The sequence below is a fragment of the Nyctibius grandis genome, chromosome 6 (genome assembly GCF_013368605.1).
Source record: "Nyctibius grandis isolate bNycGra1 chromosome 6, bNycGra1.pri, whole genome shotgun sequence".
Classification (NCBI taxonomy): domain Eukaryota; kingdom Metazoa; phylum Chordata; class Aves; order Nyctibiiformes; family Nyctibiidae; genus Nyctibius; species Nyctibius grandis.
Genome location: NC_090663.1, coordinates 1976506 through 1994893, shown reverse-complemented (window position 1 = coordinate 1994893; position 18388 = coordinate 1976506).

Genomic DNA, 18388 nt, shown 5'->3' with positions numbered 1-18388 from the left:
TTGTATTCACTGTGCTGCTTTTCATTGCTCTTGCACATTATTCTTCCCTGGATGTCTCCAGCCCATAGGAAACAGCAGTGCTGAGCTGTTTAGACACTGGAAACTGCTATGGCAGAACATCTTTGATGTAATCCCTGACAATGGATGTTTAGAGGGTTGTTACAACAGGGTCCAGGGGACTAAGTGGTGGAAGGCAACAAGGAGATTTTTCCTTTCCAGGCAAGGAGAGGATAGGTCACCTGGAGTCAAACACCATTGTCCCAAAGCACTTCAACGCAGCAAATTCAGTTCATCTGTGAACAAGCCACAAAGTCATTGCTGAGAAAGGACGGGAGCACCAGCAAAAGCAAGAGCCAGGTGGAAGAGCACTGGAGCACCTTTCATCCCAGTGACCTTTATTTCCATCACGCAGCCCCATACTTGGACCTTGCCAGCTAATTTTCCTTGAAAGGGGGACAAACAACGTATGAGGAAAGGACATTCTTCCTAGGATCCCCTTTGCAAAGAGAGAGCTTCAAGCAGTAAACCCTGAGCTTTTAAACCAGCTTGGCAGGGTACATTTCACTTGTCTTTTGTATTCCCTCTCTTTGGCTTTACTTATTTGTTTTATCTCACCCTTTCCTTTCTTGTAGTGCTCTCAGTGTCCTCATTCTTCCTTTTCTTCCTTCTTTTCTAATTCATGCTTTCAAAGACGTCCTTTGGCAGAGAGGAGGGGGAGAGGGGAGACAACCCCATGGAAACTTCCCTCTTCTTTATTTGCAAGCTTGTTCAGAAAAGAAGCAAGGGTGGAGGAAAGAAAAAAAAACACACAGTATTAAAAACCCTGGAAATATGCTCCTGCTGCTTTCCTGAATGTCAAGGGAGCATTATCTGGCCTTGCACGCAAGGAAGGAGAACTTGCGCCTTGTGAAGTGTAATCAGGAACACAGAGCCTAATGGAAAAATCATTTGCTTGTGGCATTTAATTAAATATGTAAATTTATGAACGGCCCTGAAATCATCAAATGAAAAGGCAGAGCTGTCGTGCATTTTGATTTGATTTCCTCCACGGGCTTCCCCTCCATCCTTCCCTGACTCCTTTTCCCTTCAATCAAAGGGGTGGCGTGCGGGGATGGCTGAGTGGCTGCCAGGCCTGTCCTCAGGGTTTCCCCAGGAGTGACGCACACACAAGGTGGTTTTATTCCCTGCACATCAGCCGCTGGCCCAAGGAGATGGCAGATGGGTGCGTGCTTTGTTGTTGGAGGAGATCCAGTACACAAAGCATGAGACACAAGTGGTTCTCACCATCTGGTTCTGGAGCTTGGTGGGGTGGCAACACGTCCCTGGAGATCTGATACAACTGGTCCCTCGCAATTTCAGTGTTCACAAACCTGCCCATCCACAAACCCACCCTGCATCTGGAGGACTGGCACTGCCTTGTGCCTTCTGCTATCCTCTGCAGTCAGCCCACCCAAGGTTCTGCGCAGCCAGAGCACAGTCACATCAGCTCTTACCTGATGCACAACCCCCAGTACCACCGTGGAGATGAAAACCCTCCAGGGAGGGGGCTTTAGTCCCTTGCTGTGCTCCAAAATCTACCTTGAGCTTGCATCCTGGCACCAGGATTCACACCATTTAGTGCAAACAAGGCATCAGGACTTCTGATGTGATGAACCCAAAGCTTCAACCTTGTCCCACAGACTCAGAGATTTGGGACATTGGGGTTTGTAGCATAGCATGCATTTCTCTAGGGGCTCATCCTTGCTCAGCGTGAGTCCCTGGTCACCCTTCAAAAAGCCACCATCCATCTTCAGAGCTGGGATGCCCAGGAAGGTGACTTTGTCAGACCCAGGCTACTAAACGGTCTCTTTGACTTGCAACTGACTGGACAGAATCTGGAGCTGCCTCCACTTTCCCATGACCAGCTCAGATTTGGGTCTGATGCTTGGACTATAGAGTGTAGTGTGAACGGTTCCTGCTGATCCTTTTACCCTTGTGTAGTCCCAGATGTTGTGGTGCATCAAAGACTCTTTCTCAGCGCAAACTTCGTGACAACCTGTGTTTATTTCTGACCTCTTATCTGCCAAACAGCTGCAATGGGTGTTCAGGTGACAGAGCAGAACTGCTTTTCCTCAGCTCACCGTGGCCATCAGCCTGCCTTGTAGGGTCCATTCAGGCAGGAGTGCAGAAATGAATGGGCTTGTGTGGGAAACACCAGCCAAAGCCAGAGAGGGCAGAGGGCAGCAGGGAGGGTTAGAGGCATTACAGGGACAGCAGAGCCTCATGGCAGCCAAAAATGAGTATTGAGCTCCAGAGGAGAGAATAGAATAGAAAAGGAAGAAACACGGTAAGAGAATCACAGAATCACAGAATCACAGAATCACAGAATCACAGAATCACAGAATCAACCAGGTTGGAAGAGACCTCTGGGATCATCGAGTCCAACCATTGCCCTGACACCACCATGGCAACTAGACCATGGTCTAAGTGCCATGTCCAGTCTTTTCTTAAACACCTCCAGAGATGGTGACTCCACCACCTCCCTGGGCAGCCCCTTCCAATGGCTAATGACCCTTGCTGAGAAGAAATGCTTCCTAATGTCCAACCTGAACCTCCCCTGGCCAAGCTTGAGGCTATGTCCTCTTGTCCTATCACTAGTTGCCTGGGAGAAGAGGCCGACTCCCACCCCGCTACAACCTCCCTTCAGGTAGTTGTAGACTGCACTAAGGTCACCTCTGAGCCTCCTCTTCTCCAGGCTAAACACCCCCAGCTCCCTCAGCCGTTCCTCGTAGGTCAGAAGGTGGAGTGTGTGATGAAAAGGCCATACGCTGATGTTTGTACAAGCCAGGAGTAAGACTGAAGCTATGTCCATGATGACATGGCCATGGCTTTCTCCATCACAGAAAACCTTGCAGAGGGCACAGAGGTCTGACCCTTTCTATGTTGTTTTTACTGAATGCCAGCTGGCAGCCAGAGTGGCAGATGTGCCTGTAAGTTGTCCTCATTCCCCAAAAACCCCTCTGTCACCACAGCAGTGCCACCTCTGCATGTGGATTGTGAGTCAGCAGCGAGAAAAATCCTGAGATTGGAGCAAGTTTCTTTTAAAAGACCCATGTTTCATTAAAATACCTTGTGACTGCAGGACATCCCTGCAACAAGTTCATCAGCATTTCCACCAGCTCCAGGCTTTCCTCTCTCGTGTTGCAAAGACAAACCCAAATCAGGGGGTCACTTCACAGGGGCCACCCCAGGTTTCCAGGGAGCAGAACTGAGCCCCTTGTTTGCATATGTGTTTAGGGAAAGTTGGACACCTTTTCTGCCTTCCCGGGCTGCTTTAGGTCTAGGTTGAACAGGTCTTGAGGTGCAAAATCTGTCCTGATTTGGCACTGACAGCTGAGACATTTTTAGGAAGCATTTCTTCTCAGAAAGGGTCATTAGCCATCGGAAGGGTCTACCCAGGGAGGTGGTGGAGTCACCATCTCTGGAGGGGTTTAAGAAAAGCCTGGACATGGCACTTAGTGCCATGGTCTAGTTGCCATGGTGGTGTCAGGGCAATGGTTGGACTCGATGATCCCAGAGGGCTCTTCCAACCTGGTTGATTCTGTGATTCTGTGACTCTGTGACATTATGCAAGCACAACCCCTGGAGTAAGCGATGCACCTCGCTTTCCACTTACAGCTCCTTGCGGGAGATCCTGTGAGTGGATTGCCGACTCCCCAGGTACGCCATCGATTATCCGTTCAGTTTATTTATACGTCTGTCTGAAGCAGGAGGAAGAAATCCGTCGCGTGTCATGCAGGGACACATTTATCCTGCCAAGATGCTGCACTGATTCACTTGGCAAACAGCAAGTGGTGAAGGGGTGTCCTTTCTTTCAGCCCACTCCTATCGCTGGTTCTCCGAAGAGACCAGGGACAGCTCCAGCTGTGCAAATGAAATTCAAGACACTTAATAACATTTTAATGCATGCTCTTAGCATTGAGGGTTGGTTTTTTCCTCCCCCCTTCTTGCTTTCCCTTTGATGATTATAAATGGAGGGGATGTCATTTGCTTGTACAGCTGCAAACCCAGGTCTTTGGAGAAGGTAGGGAGGATGAGGGAGATTATTTTATCAGGAACTTGAAAGAAGGCATAAAACAGTGATATGCAGGTGTGCTGATTTCCCAGAGAGCTCTAATCAGCTAATAATCTCATCTGTCAGCCTGTCTTAGCAGTGATAAAAGTCTTCATGGCTCCTGGGGTGAAACTGCGCTGCCCATTACCCCAGCCCCAACACTGAGCTGTTTGGGTTATGGCTGGCGAAGACAGAAAGCTGGTCACAAGCTGTCCAGGAGCTGCCAGTGGGGAACTGTCCACCCAAGGCCTTTACTTTCACATGATCTTGATCTCCAGGTGAGGTGAAGGACTGCTGAGGTTGAAGGAGATGGCGGTGAAGCAGAGCTCACCGTTCCTTTGTCTACAGGACAGACAACATCCACCACCCAAATATTCCCAGGGAGTTGCAATGCCCCTGAATTTGTGGTCAAGATTGAAAACCCCAGCCTGTGCAGTTCAAAGTTTCTCCTGTGGTGGCTGATGGCTGGTGGTACAGTGGTCCTTACTGTTGTCCTGTCCCATAGAAGTACTTCTGGGAACTCCAAAGATGTGCACTATGCTCTTGATGGAACATCATTGCCATTGAGCATGTACGGTTTTTGCAGTTTTTGTGCTGGTGAGCACAGAATCACAGAAAGGTTGAATTCACCGGTGACATATCCACAGGCATTCATGCTACATCGACTTCGTTATCACCTTTTGGATATCAGGGTGACAGTGCTCAGTGCTAGTTGTCTTTGTTAGGATGAAGAGTGAGATCTTAGTCTGCTAGTTGAGGCACAGCGTTACCTGGTCATCTTGTTTACCACGTTTTTTTTCTTTATGAGGTGTTCATTCCCCATGGAAGAGGAATCATAGAATCATAGAATCATAGAATCATAGAATCATTTAGGTTGGAAAAGACCTTTAAGATCATCGAGTCCAACCGTAAACCTAACACTACCAAGCCCACCACTAGACCATGTCCCTAAGCACCACATCTACATGTCTTTTAAATACCTCCAGGGATGGTGACTCCACCACTGCCCTGGGCAGCCTGTTCCAGTGCTTGGCAACCCAGAAAGAGTGGACTGAGCTGGTAACAGACAAATGACATAAGAAAATTCCTGGATGTGCCTATAGCTGTGGCATCCATGTCTGCTCTCCCCTGCATCACCCTGGATAGACAAACCCACAGCTCAAAGGGTGGTCCTGAGCTTCTGTCCTTTCCGCCCAGGGCACCTGAGGCCATGTTACCTGCACAGCCTCTCTGATCCAGCTGCAGAGCAGTGTAAGAGAGGAGCTGGAGGTTTGCTGTGCTCTCCTTCCCTTCTTGGGCCAGCAACATGACCAGCCCCACATCAACAGAGACTGTCCATTCTACATCCTTCTGTCTGGGCCAGAAAGTAGAGAAGTCTTCCCAGCATCCTCAAGTATCTGGGCTAAACACAGCAAGAACAACACAAGCAAAAAAGGACTTTCCTCCTACGTGTTGAGGAATGGAGCAGACTCATGCACACAGACATGGAATGTAGCCCAAATGTCACCAAACTTTTCCCAAGCCATCTTCATCCATGTCCTCAACAGAAGCAAATGGGTTGCAAATGTTTTTCATCCCCAACCAATCTGTTCAGGGTATGGCACAGGTTCCCTGCCCCAAGCATCACCCTCCATCCCTCAGCAAAAGGTCGGTGTTACCTCTAGACCATTCTGCTAAGCAAAGTTTTGCAAAAGTTCCCAGAGATGATAGGAAGAGTGTTATTCTGATGCAGGGGGGCCACAGGAGTGGTCCACACCCTAGGCATGAGCCTCACTGCCCTTGGCATCCTTCAGCCCACCTTTGAACTGGCTGAGGACAGCAGAGTGTAACCAGGAGAGCTGTCAGCTCTCCAGAGATCTCTGATCATGAAAGACAACAAAGTTTTATGAACAAATTTAATTCCTCTCCACAATACAATCCAGACCCTTCCAACTGAACTAAACTGAATACCTCTGCAGGTCTGTATCTGGAACATTAGGCTAGAAACACTTTCTATATCCTTTAGATACCTTTGACCTCTATGAGAACACACATTTTCCCCTGCATGGGGCTCTTGGAGAGTACTTGTTATGCATGATTATATCCCCTCTTCCAAATAAAACGCCTTCACTTAGTCAGGCCCTTCTTCTCTCCCCTGTACAGTTCATTCTCTTTCCAGAGCTCTTGCTGGTTCTGTTTGTTTGGAGAATTGCTGGATGGTGCCATCAGGGAAAAACAACACTGCTCACATCCCATGAATTCAGTGCAGAAGTGCTTTGAAAATGCAAACAGTCAGGACAGCCTGCCAGGAGGGGCCTTTGTTTGACTTTGCAGCCAGAGCTCTGAATTGCTCTAAGTTCAGCCCAGGGGTTGGCTCACAACATTCCTGTACGTTACTAGTTTTTCTGCTGTTGCATTGCTCTTCTCAGGGTTGGGAGCTGCTGCACTAAATGTGTGGGTCTGGCCCCAGAGCAGGCCTGTGGGATGTGTGGAAGCTGAGGAAATGTTCAGAGTTTGACTACAACAAAGTGTGAACGTGCAGGGCATCTTCATCTCCCTGTTTGAAGCAGAGTCTTCCACCAAAAAGTGCAGGACCTCTGAGAAATTAAGTACATTACAACCAGGGACTGTCCCAGGATCCATCCCAGCCTGTAAAACCCAGCCTGGAGGAAACCAGGGAGAGTGTGTTAAGAAGCTGAGTGACTCCAGGCTTATCCCCCGGGTCAGGCTCAGACCTAAGCTGAAGCAGTCACTGCCTCCCTGTGAGCCTGAGCTTGCTGCTGCACAAATGGCTCCATGCAGCACGTGGTCCAGGTTGCCAGCTCAGAAGCGATGCCCCGTCTGCCTGCCAGGTACCTTGGGGACCTCCATATACCTACGTTGCCTCTGCACCAGGTGCTTCCCATTTAAAGCCTGACTTATGACCTCAGAAAGGGTCATTAGACACTGGAAGGGGCTGCCCAGGGAGGTGGTGGAGTCACCATCTCTGGATGTGTTTAAGAAAAGCCTGGACATGGTACTTAGTGCCATGGTCTAGTTGACATGGTGGTATCAGGGCAATGGTTGGACTCCATGATCCCAGAGGGCTCTTCCAACCTGATTGATTGATTCTGTGATTATTTTTTCTTATCTTTTCTTCCATTCCCATAAAGTCCCTTCTCCTTCTGCTTTGCTTCAGCTGCTCTTTCAGCTGCACTTTCAGCTGCTCTCAGAGGTTAGAGCATGGAAAACAAGCACAGCTTAAGGAATTTCTGTCCGTGACCCTGGGAGATGTTGGAAATGGCAGGAGCAGAGCAGGACAGCCCCAGCAGAGACTGTTGCTTTGGTATCTACAGCAGTGATGCTAAAGCCAGGAATGATGGGAGCTGGAGGATGTGAGGAGGTAGTGATGAAGGGCAGGGTCTGGAAGGCACCAAGATACCTCAAGGAGGTGGGACAGAGGGAGAAGCAGTCACTGGCACTGGTGGTCACAGCTGCAGAGGTGCACAGAGGGTGCGAGCGGAGGAGGAGGATGGGTGGTGGGACTGAAGAAACCACTGGTGCAGTGTGACCCTCCTCTCCAAACCTTCTCTGCCAGGCCCTTAATCACAGAATCAGTCAGGTCGGAAGAGCCCTCTGGGATCATCGAGTCCAACCATTGCCCTGACACCACCCTGTCAACTAGACCATGGCACTAAGTGCCATGTCCAGCCTTGTCTTAAACACATCCAGAGAAGCAGCTCCTTCAACCTTTGGAAGGAATTTATGTAAAAGCAACTAACCTGGGCCAAATCTTTCCCTCTTTTTCCTTTCTTCCAGTGCTGTCAGGGCTGGCTAGCAGCTCCAGACTCTTCCCAAAATGAGAATAAGTATGAAGCTGTGTGCTGAGCTGCTGAAAACTACTCTCTTCTTCCTCCTGGACTGGCTTTCTCCTGGCTTACTGAAGCTAAGTGTAATGGCTACAAAATGTTACAGATGCTCCCCTCTGGGAGCAGGGAATTCTCTGGGAATTAGGGCAATAAATATTAAAAGTCTAAACAGTTTCCTAATTGCTGAGGGTGTCTGCTGCCACACTTATTCACTCTGCTTCTAAACCCATTTCTGAAGCTCTGTGTGTTTTCAAGGTGGTCTCCTAATTTTGGAACCTGAGCTACACTGGGAAGTAAAAAGAAAAAAAAAAAAAATCACATTTTTTTGTCATGCCTCTCTCCAAAAAAAGCTTTCAACGCTTCCAGCAAAGAGAAGGTGGCAGAGGGTTTCTAATTCTGAAGCTGTCAGCTCATTTGTTTTTGTGGCAGCTGGAGCAAGCCGAAGTGGCGAGGACCTGGAAATTGGTGTGTCTGAAAGCCGTGCCTGAGCCAGCAGTTTTTATCTGGCTAATAATATTTATAATTGGTTGACTTTTATTAGAGGGAGGGAAAAAAAAATCAGAAAATCTTGCCTGGAGATTTTAACTATGTCGAGTACCAGGCAACCTTCCACTGTGCTTTTTTTTTTCTCTGTGGCCAGCATCACAAGTCTTGCTGTGTCTTTCTTGAGTGGAGTTGTCTAGCAAAATTAGTGTTTCTCTCTCCCTAGGGCACACAGGCACCGGCTTGCTCTTGCAATGGCTGTTGTTATTCTCACTGATGTTCAGGCAGGACTGCATTGAAGTGGTTGTTTGGAAAGGAGGAACCTACTTTTCATCATTCCCTAGGGCAAGAAGTGTTCGTCAGACCCGGTGTCTCCCCATTTTGGTCATGGACCTGGACATTTGGTGAGTGGGGCAGCACAGACCCAGCTGCTAGGGAGACCAAGGCTGTATCTCAGTGCAAACTTTGTAGATAATGGACTGTGGACAGGAGCCTTGAGACCCTCTTAAGGGTCCAGACCCTCTAATTTGGATCTCATTCTTCCATCCGTGAAACAGAAATGAACTCATAGCATGTTGGGAGAGCCTGAGCTTTAGCGCTCCTACCTGCACCTCCCCATAAAACCTGCCCATGGCAGCCAGCTCATCTTTTCCTTTGACTGGTGATACCTGGATTCCCAGCACAGGGAGAGGTCACCAAAGGCTTGGAGGTCCCAGGGTACATGATGCCCAGACCACATCCAGTATTCCCAGAGCCTGAGGCATACCCAGCTCAAAGCCAGGCTGGTGGCTGGCTCTCTAGGCAGGACATTCAGCAGCTTGGGGGATTAGTCAGCAAGACCCAAAGGACAGAGAGGTCAGGGACAAACTGCCACAGCCAGCTCCACATCCTGGTAGTGTGGAAGCTTGCAAGGGACCTCCAGCCTGGAGAGGAGAGGAGCTGGTGGGTGACACTGGCAGGGTTCACCCTTCAGACTCCTCTCCCTGCTTTTCGGCAACCTACCCTTGGCAGGCCACATCGGTTCGAAGCCCCCAGGATCCACTCTGCACCGAGCACGAGCAACTGCAGGAGTCCCTGGTCACCGTCACCGGAATCGTGGCACATCGTCACACAGAGGAACGGGGCCAGCACTGCCCGAGGTGGGTCAGGGGAGGAACAGGAATCAAAGGGAACCATGCCTGTGGGGAACCTGGCAGGCATGAAAACCTCCCTTTGAAGAGTATATTTAGGACTCCAGTGATACCCAGTGTGCTGATCTCCTTAGCAGCAAATCATCCTTTGCCCCCAAAGAGGACAAAGCTGAGAACTCACCCCACATGTCTTCCTGCGTGCTGCACACAAGGTGGAAGGGTGACCTTGTCCCTGTCTGACTCTGACAGCCACGGAGGTGCCTTCTCTCCCCAGACCCCAAACTGCAAATGATGCTGAAAAAAGAGTGGCAACAGTGAGGCACTGGGGATGGCTAAAAATTTTCTTGAGCCAAACCACTGGAAAAGGGTGTGGAGATGCCACATGCAAAGCGAGAGGATCTTCACCCCATATTCCAGTTGGTGAATATCAGCTTTGCAATCCCTCTTCCTCCTTTCTGCTTCCCCAGTGGGTGTCTCCACTGAGGAGACACAGCATAGTGCAAAGCTCACCTCTAGCCTATCTCAGGTCTGCTTCAGGCAGGGAGATCACTGGGCTTGCTGGGCCACAGGCCAGGCTTTTCTTGGGCAAGCCCAAAGTCTCAAGAGCTGACCTGGCCTTAGCCAACAAGCTCAGATCACAGTGGTTGACTCTGCAGTAGCCTGGACCCCTTTTTGACTGAGATCTTGGGGCTGCTAATTTTCTCTCTCCCCACAGACATAACTCTTCTTTTGAGGGAGCTGAAAAGGGTTGAGAGACAAAGGGGTTTCTTCCCAGAAATTAAACCAAGCTGACAATTGTAGGATGCAGCCTGACTCAGATGGTGAAGCAAAAAGGTTTGCTCCCTATGCAGGCTGGCCTGAAAGCCAGACCCATGTCCACAAGGATCAAGTTCATTATGAGTCCAAAAGCATCTCCCTCCTGAGACAGAGGAGAAATCCCCTGGCAGATGCGAAAGCAACCAAAGGAGGCAACTCTTCACTCGTTACCCAGCTGAGCTGCAAAACTCCTTGACACAGGAGGCTGCGGATGCTATTACAGGGGTTCAAAAAGGAGCCAGAAGGAAAGGCGTCAAGAGCTATTGAACACAAAAAGGTCATCTCTGCCTCTGGAGGGAAGGTCCAAGGTGGCTACTAAGCATGACAGTCCAGGGTAATGCTTTCATCGGCAGGAGATGGGGTGTCTCTGAACCTGTGTCTCATGCAGCAACCCTAAAGGTCATTTTCTACTTGTTTTAATTTTCCTCCTTATTCATCTGCTGGTCAGGGACACTGCTCTGGCTTAGAAGGACCTTTGATTGACCCCAGAGGGTTATTTCACCTTCTCAGGGCCTTCAAAATCAATGAAGTAAGGGGATGAAGGCAGGAGAAGCTCTCAGATGTATCCAGGCTGATTTCAAAGCTACCTGGCACGCTGGCCACTGGTGCCTGGGAAAGACTGGTTGTCCTCCACCATGCAGGACCCCTTGCTGCTCTTTGTAAAGCCTGTGCTTGCTCCAAGCACTACCTGCTCTTCTCCAGCCTGGACAAACCAAAGTGGGCACTGTGGTGGGAATGAAAGATCAGCAAAGCCCTTCTGCCATCCTGCCTTGCCCCGTTCCCACCCCAGCTTCTGCTAGGAACCTGCAGAGACTCACACCAGCTAATTAAACACCAGTTTATTCTTTCTCATCGCTTGTCTCTGTCAGTGACGGCAGCAGCCTGTGATGGCACGGACGGGGTCACTCTTAATTAGCCGTGAGATGAAGTGATAACCTTGAAGGCCGTGGCAGACCTAAGCAAGGCTAATACTCCCTGTCAAACCGATGACATCTCAAAGGCTGTCAGCTGAGGTGTGCATGAACCAGGGAAAACAAATCCTCTCACCTGGGCTCCTGCAATGTCTCAGGAGCAGGGAGGGATGAGGGGAGGGAGAGGACCGTGTGGCATGATGCTTGGCTCCCTAAAGCAGGGCAAGCTTTGCCTTTGAGCTGTTGCTGTGGACAGATGTGCAAACAGCTGGAGGGCAGCTGGGGGAAGGAGAGCAAGGTGGGATCCCCACCACCCAGCAGCAAAAGAAATCTGTTGCTCCAAGGCTTTGTCTCACTGGCTCAGAACCAGCTGTGGGTGGGGGGGAGATGGGTGGTCACACACGGACACGTGGAGGATAATCGCCAAGACACATTTCCTATGGAAAACAAGCTGTGAAGTCTCCCTGAGTCAAGTTGGCTCTGCTTGAGTTCCCACTGGCACAGGAACACAGCCATGTCCCTGCCATCCCCTCAGCATCCCAAAATCCTTCCATTCCCAGCTCAGCCTCTCACTTTGGGGATGGCAGTTCAGCAAGGGACGCCTCTGCTTCGCTGCCCCAAGGGACAGCTGAGTGGCCCTTTTGGCCCGAAAGCTTTGTGCAGCAGGAGATGCCTCCATGAGGACACTGCTCCACATGCTGCTGCTAAAAAGCGTCTGTAAATTTTCATGGAGATTAGCAAGCCTTTTTTGCAGGGGCCTGGGCGCACCTCTCGCAGTCCAGGTTCATGAGACTGGCCGTGGACACTGCAGCCATTTCCGGAGGCAGCTGTTGAAACTTGCCTACAAGCATCCTTCTGCTGCTTCCCTCTGTCCTCACAGCCACATTGCTTCACTGGTACCTTCTTCTGCTTCTTCCACACTTGCTGGGGGCCTGGATCCCAGCTCTGAGCTGGGCTCCAGCCTGTTGCAACATCCTCACCTCAAAGCCCAGGGTGGAAAGGGAACCATGTCTGTGTCTTTTTGGCTCTAGAGCACACGCTCATTTGTTTGCTTCCAGCTCCTTCCCCATGATCTTGGTTTCATATCCACCCATGACTGTCTAGAGCAGGGACATGTGGCACCTGAAGGAGGGAGCTCTGCCCTGCATGGTGCAGAGCCAAAGCAGGGTCCCTTTGCTCCAACCCCAAGCTCTTCCCATGAGCTCCAGCAGCTCTGCGGCACTAAGCCAACTTGCTTTCACATGGGGGCTGACCCCAGAGATCATGACAAGAAATAACAACCCAGAATCTGGATGAGTCACATCTTCATTTACAAGTCTTATTATGTTAGGAGGCCCATTCTCTGTCAACGTAGACCTTGGCAAAGCATCTAACATAAATGAATCATCTTCCACTTGACAAGCCTATGGCATAAAACCATCATGGCTATTTTAGACTTTAAGAGTGCCACCTCTGTACGTGCACATGGAGACACACAGGCATGCCCATGGCACCCTCCCCTTTCTCTTATACCTTGATCAGCTTTTCCCAGGCAACTCCAGCTGGCCTCAGTCACTGGAAACCAGTGTGATGCAAGTGGTCCTGCCAACCTGGGAGATATCAGTCCAAGGTGGGAGGGGAGAACGGGGGAGCACAGGGGTGCAATGAACTGCAGACAACTGAGGTGAGAGACATGTTTCCTTCCCTGCACAGTGCTGGAGAAGGGATCTGAGGCTGGTGCCCACAGCTGATCCAACCTGGCAGGCTGGACCAGCTCCTCCTGCCTTCTGTTCAAACCCTCAAGGACGTAAGGGAGGGCTCAGCCTGTTCCCTAAGGAGCATGCTTTGGCAGCTGCTTGGCCTCAAAGCACTAAGGGTCCCTTTCTCCACCCTGAATCACAATGAACTCTGACTTTCGGACTGACAGGAGAGAATCATCATTTCTCCTTCAGCCAGAAGAGCCTGAAATAGCTTGCAATGACCTTGGATCTCCCCAGCCTCCCTTGGGAAGAGCAGCAATGCTATTTGCACAGCCATCAGTGTATCTGCCACTCCTAAGAGCTAACACCCTGCGAGCAGTGTCCTCCAGAAACCCAGGGAGGAGAGGAGGAGGCAGGGTGCCTCAGTCCTGCTGTTGCTTTATTTGGTAACTTTGCAGGAGTCTCCCAAAGGCTGCACTGACGTGCACACCAGCACTCATTCTCCTCATTGCAAAGTTGATGAATGAAGTACCCCAAAGGCCATTTTACACGATGACCTCAAGGCCCTCAATGAACTGGCAGGTGCCAAATTCTCTCCAGCTTTCATCCCCCAGTTCCACCCTGTCCCTTGCAGCTATGCCTATACAAGTTGTTTATGGATTTTTTTTCCATGGTCTTTTACCCAAGATGAGACCATGGGAACATCTTCCAGACTGTTCAGCTCCTGGTATGATTCTGGGTTATACCAGCTAGCACCTTCCCAGCCAATGCCCTGGCATGACTGAAACTGCCACCGATGTTCCTCCCCATGGAGGAGAAGATTGCAGTCTCCTTTCTATAGCCCTTTGAGATCACCTGAAGGAGGAATGCCCTCCGCATTTACAGAGATGCAAAAGAGAAATAGAGTAATTTTAAAGGACTTTTCCAAAGCTGCAAGCTGGATGGTCCTGGGAGAACCAGAAATGAGCCCCAAGCACATGAATTATAGCCCAAATAGTGACTAGTCCTGGTCAATTGGTGCTTTCGCTGCTTAAAACATGCTGTACCCTAGAGACCCAGACCAGCAGTTCATCTAGCTCAGTGTATTGCCTGCCATGGCACCAGTAAGAGACACAGTTTAGCGAGATAATGTGAACCAGGATCCTTTTTGTTAATTCTTCTTCCATACTCCCCCAGCATCCCCGTTTGTCCTATTGGGGATGTTAAGGGGACATCCCTGCCCCTCTTATATCTCTGTTTATGGACGTGCCGTCCATGAAATTATCTAGTCCCTGACGGGCTTGGATGTGCCATATTCCTGACTGCCTGGGAAGGAAGATGGGGCACAAGCTGGGGTTGCAGTGCCAGCCTGATCTCTAATTTGGCCTCCTCTGATCATCCCAAAAGTGAGAGGGGAGGGAAATGTGATGCCACTCCTTTGTTTCTGTGCTGCCACTCCAAAGCTTTTCCACTGCTTCCTTGTCACTGCTAATGTCAGTGACGGCTGTGATTGACAAGTGTCACTATCTCTATTCTCACTCCCAAAGCACCAGGACAAACACTATCTGTCTGTCTTGCAGCTCTACATGTTGCTATTTCTCCTGTTCTCCTGGAGCTGTTACAAAGCCTGGTCCACCTCAGTTGCCACAGGCTGTAAGATGGAGCATCGTGCAGCCCCATCATTAAGGGAGTTAAATGTCTCTATTCACAAAGCCCTTCTAGCAAACAAACTTATTGATGCTGGGATTAACTTAATGAAGCCAAAGGACTGAAATAGTTAAGTGAGGGGGGGTGTGTGCCAGAGGTTAATCCATTTGGGGCTTTGCCGACTAAAGACATGTTCCCAACATTTGATATCTTCTAGACATGCCTGGCTGGTGGGGAAAGGCAGCAGCACCCCATCCCATGGGGCTGAGCTGAAGTCTGGGAGCCAGCCCTTGCAGCTCCTGGCTCCCAGCACACCACAGTTCTTCACCTGTGTGTCCAAGCACCTCCTGCGTGTCCAAGCACCTCCTGCCACCATCAGGATGAGTGGGTGGTTTCTAATGGAAAACAAGCATGGGAGATGCTTTCACATGCCTGACTTGCAGGTGTGAGCCCCTTGGCCTTGCAAAGCCACAAACATGGACTCCTCACCTATTTTTGATCCCCACGTGTGGGATATGGGTGACTCAGCCTCTCCATAGGAGATGAATAAGGTCCTATTCCTATTTGCAATGACACAGAGGTATCACATCCAGGCTCCACACTGCTATGAGTCCAGTTCATAGAATCATAGAATGGTTTGGGTTGGAAGGGACCTTAAAGATCATTTAGTTCCAACCCCCCTGCCACAGGCAGGGACACCTTCCACCAGACCAGGTTGCTCAAAGCCTCATCCAACCTGGCCTTGGACACCGCCAGGGAGGGGGCAGCCACAGCTTCTCTGGGCAACAAAAAGTTCATCATCAAAGTTCATCTGCAGGGTAAGACCAACGGCGTTCAGCAGTGACAGAGGCTGGCACAAGGTCAATGTGTGCTCAGGAAGGGCAGGGATGAGACCTGCTGCCTTCCCCAGGAAAGGCACCCACCAGCCCTTTCTCCTACAGCATCAGCACATCTCTTCCAGCTCCATCGGGCAAACACTTCCCTGCAAACATCTGCACAGTCACCGCGTGCCTATCTCCAGCCAGAAACCAAAGAGGGATGGTGATCCCCATGGGCACATCCCACCCTCTGATAAAATGCTTGGCTTCACATCAGGCAGCTCTCCCAGCCGTTTCCAGGCTGCTCGCCTCTCCCAGCTGGCTCTCTGGAGGGGTGTAGCTCTTCTATTTTTCAGCTTCTGTGACCGAGGTCTTTTTTTCCAGCAAAACAAATGCACAACAGGTCTCAATATCCACTTCCCATTAAAAAAAAAAAAGCGTGTGTGTGACCAGCCAGCGTTGAGCCTGAGCTGTGGCTTTTGTGCAAAAGGAGCGCTGGGGCGTTTCAATACACCCCACCAGCTCTGAATGCTATAAAAGAAGCAGGAGATGGTGGAAAGCAGCTCACATTCCAGCAAACCCACAGACTTCCGTCTTCCCCATCGTCATATTATTATTATTGTAAATAAAACAGTAAAACCCTACTCCAAGTCTTACGGAGGGGAGCAGCAATTTCTTGCCGAGGCAGTAGGAAGCTGGGGAGGTCACGTAGGAACTGCTGCATGTAATATAAGCCACGATCATCCCAGGCTGCCATCCAGCTCTGAGAACATCTAGTTGGAGATGGTTCAGAGGGTAGAAGGAGCTTTTTCTCCCTTCACAGGCAGTTTGCAGCCAGAATGGGCCATGGGAGGAAATCCTTCTGGAAACCCACCTCCCTCCCATCTCTCCTGTCTCATCTTCCCAGCAAAAGGAGAGTCTGTGGTGGACCCAATGGGTCCAAGATGTTGCACCACCAAGCCTCTGCCTCAGCCATGGGGCTTGTGGAGGAAGGTTGCTGCAGGGGCTTGAAGGGCTGTGTTCGGTGGGTGCAGTCAGACGCAGAGCAGCAATGGGGTCTGCTCTCGGCAGGCAGAGGGGAAGGCTGGTTCCCAAAGCCACCAGCCCGAGGCAAAGCGATTGGGGGATTCAAGCGTTTAAGAGATTTTCTGCAAAGGTTTTCACTTCGATTGACCTTTAAAAGGCCAATTCTGTTGCTTTTTGTAGTTAAAGCTGATCAGTGGGGGACATTGTTAGCACTTATTTACTTTTTTTTTACTTCATGTTTTTTCAGCATGACAGTTAACTCTCTAATCCCAGCCTCACCTAAACGGTCTGGAAAAAACAGGTTAGTGACTCAGGACTTACTTTTTTTCATGCTTGTGCTCTCAATCCAGCTTCTCTGAATCCCCTTGGCCCTGCAGAGCCACAAACACGGACTCCTCATCCCGTGTCCCCTTTTCACCAGCAGACCACGCACCAGCCTCATATCCAGTGCCTGCTGGATCCCAGACCACCACCCCTGAAGCACAGGTCCTCCATGACTCCCTCTCCTCCTCACCAGCCCCCAAAATCACTATCTTGCCAGACCGGTTCAATACAGTGCCAGGAGCTGTGTCCTGGTGATGGTGGCACTGCTCCTCAGAGGAATGGGTTGTAGGGCAGGAATAACTGATGCCTCTTGACCAAGCATTTAATGTATTTCTCACTTGCAGCACATTAAAACATGATGGGACAGTATATGGGACCCAGAGACTTCCCCTCTTTCTGTGCCAGGGCTTCCCTAAACTTCACCTCCACATCCCTCACCTCCCCTGCCTCTTGCCACATCCTGGTAGCATGAACCATCTCTTATCTGATGGAGGTATCTCTGCAAAATCCTCCTTGTAGCATCACCCAGCATGGCTTTGTAGGGTTCAAAACAAAATTGGTGTCAGGGCTTTTTATCAAAGCCTGTCGTTCCCTGTCGAGGATGTTTGCATTGTGGTTGAGGCCAACTCCACCCTGAGGATGGTGCAAGGCATCTGGCAGCATTGTGGTGTTGACCGAAGCAACGTCAGATGCTGGATCACAGATATTTCTGAATTTCAGGGGTGTTCAGGCTGAGCTCCTGCCTCACAGCACACGTCCCTCGCCCAGGTCAGTGCTGCTTCCAGCCACCTGGAAGCAGCTGGTGGCCACACCTTCGGACTTGTGTCCCTCTGACAAGAACTGCATTGGTTTGGTGACAGCACCAGGTCCCATACAGTGGGAAAGGATAAGATGTGGTCTCACTGGGGATGAGGGAGGATATACAACAGCAGTAAAATCAAGCCAGACCACAGGCTCACCTGTCCCAGTGGCCAACAGCAGCTGCCAAGGGAAGAGCACGAAAACCAGCCAGCACATAGTGATAGTTTCCAGATAAATCTTCCTGCTCTTCACATCTCAGCTTTTCCACAGAAGTGGTGCCTTCATTTAACTTACCACATCTGATATCTTTCCTTTCTTGATTTTTTTCCCAGTTGCTCCCATGTAACCTCTTGGCATCTACAACATCCTGCAGAAAAGAGTCATCAACTTAACTATCTGTTGTAAGGGGCCACATGCTCTGTCTATTTAGAGGCCATCAGCTGTTGCATCCTATTTTTCATCCTGGAGAAGACTCTGAATTGTCAATCTTGTCCACCTTCTCCACGAGCATCATGATTTTGTAGACCACCCTCATAGTGGTTGGTACCATCAGGATGTATTTGTATGTATATTTATACATAAAAAGGGGGGAAAGATTCCTTCCTTATAGCCTAAAATGCTCCAAAAATAGTGACTCCCATCCTCCTGGTTTGTTCGCGTTGTACCTCTGCTAACAAAATAAGGCTTTTACAGACTAAAAGGGCAGAAGTATTGTCACCAAGTAAATTACCTTATCTTCCCCAGCTGAGAGGCAGTGTAAAGAGAGCACAGAGAACAGGTGAGCTGTGGAAAATCATACAAAAGATGTATTGATTTCTCTTTTTTTATTCCCCTTCCCTCTCCCCACTTCCCAG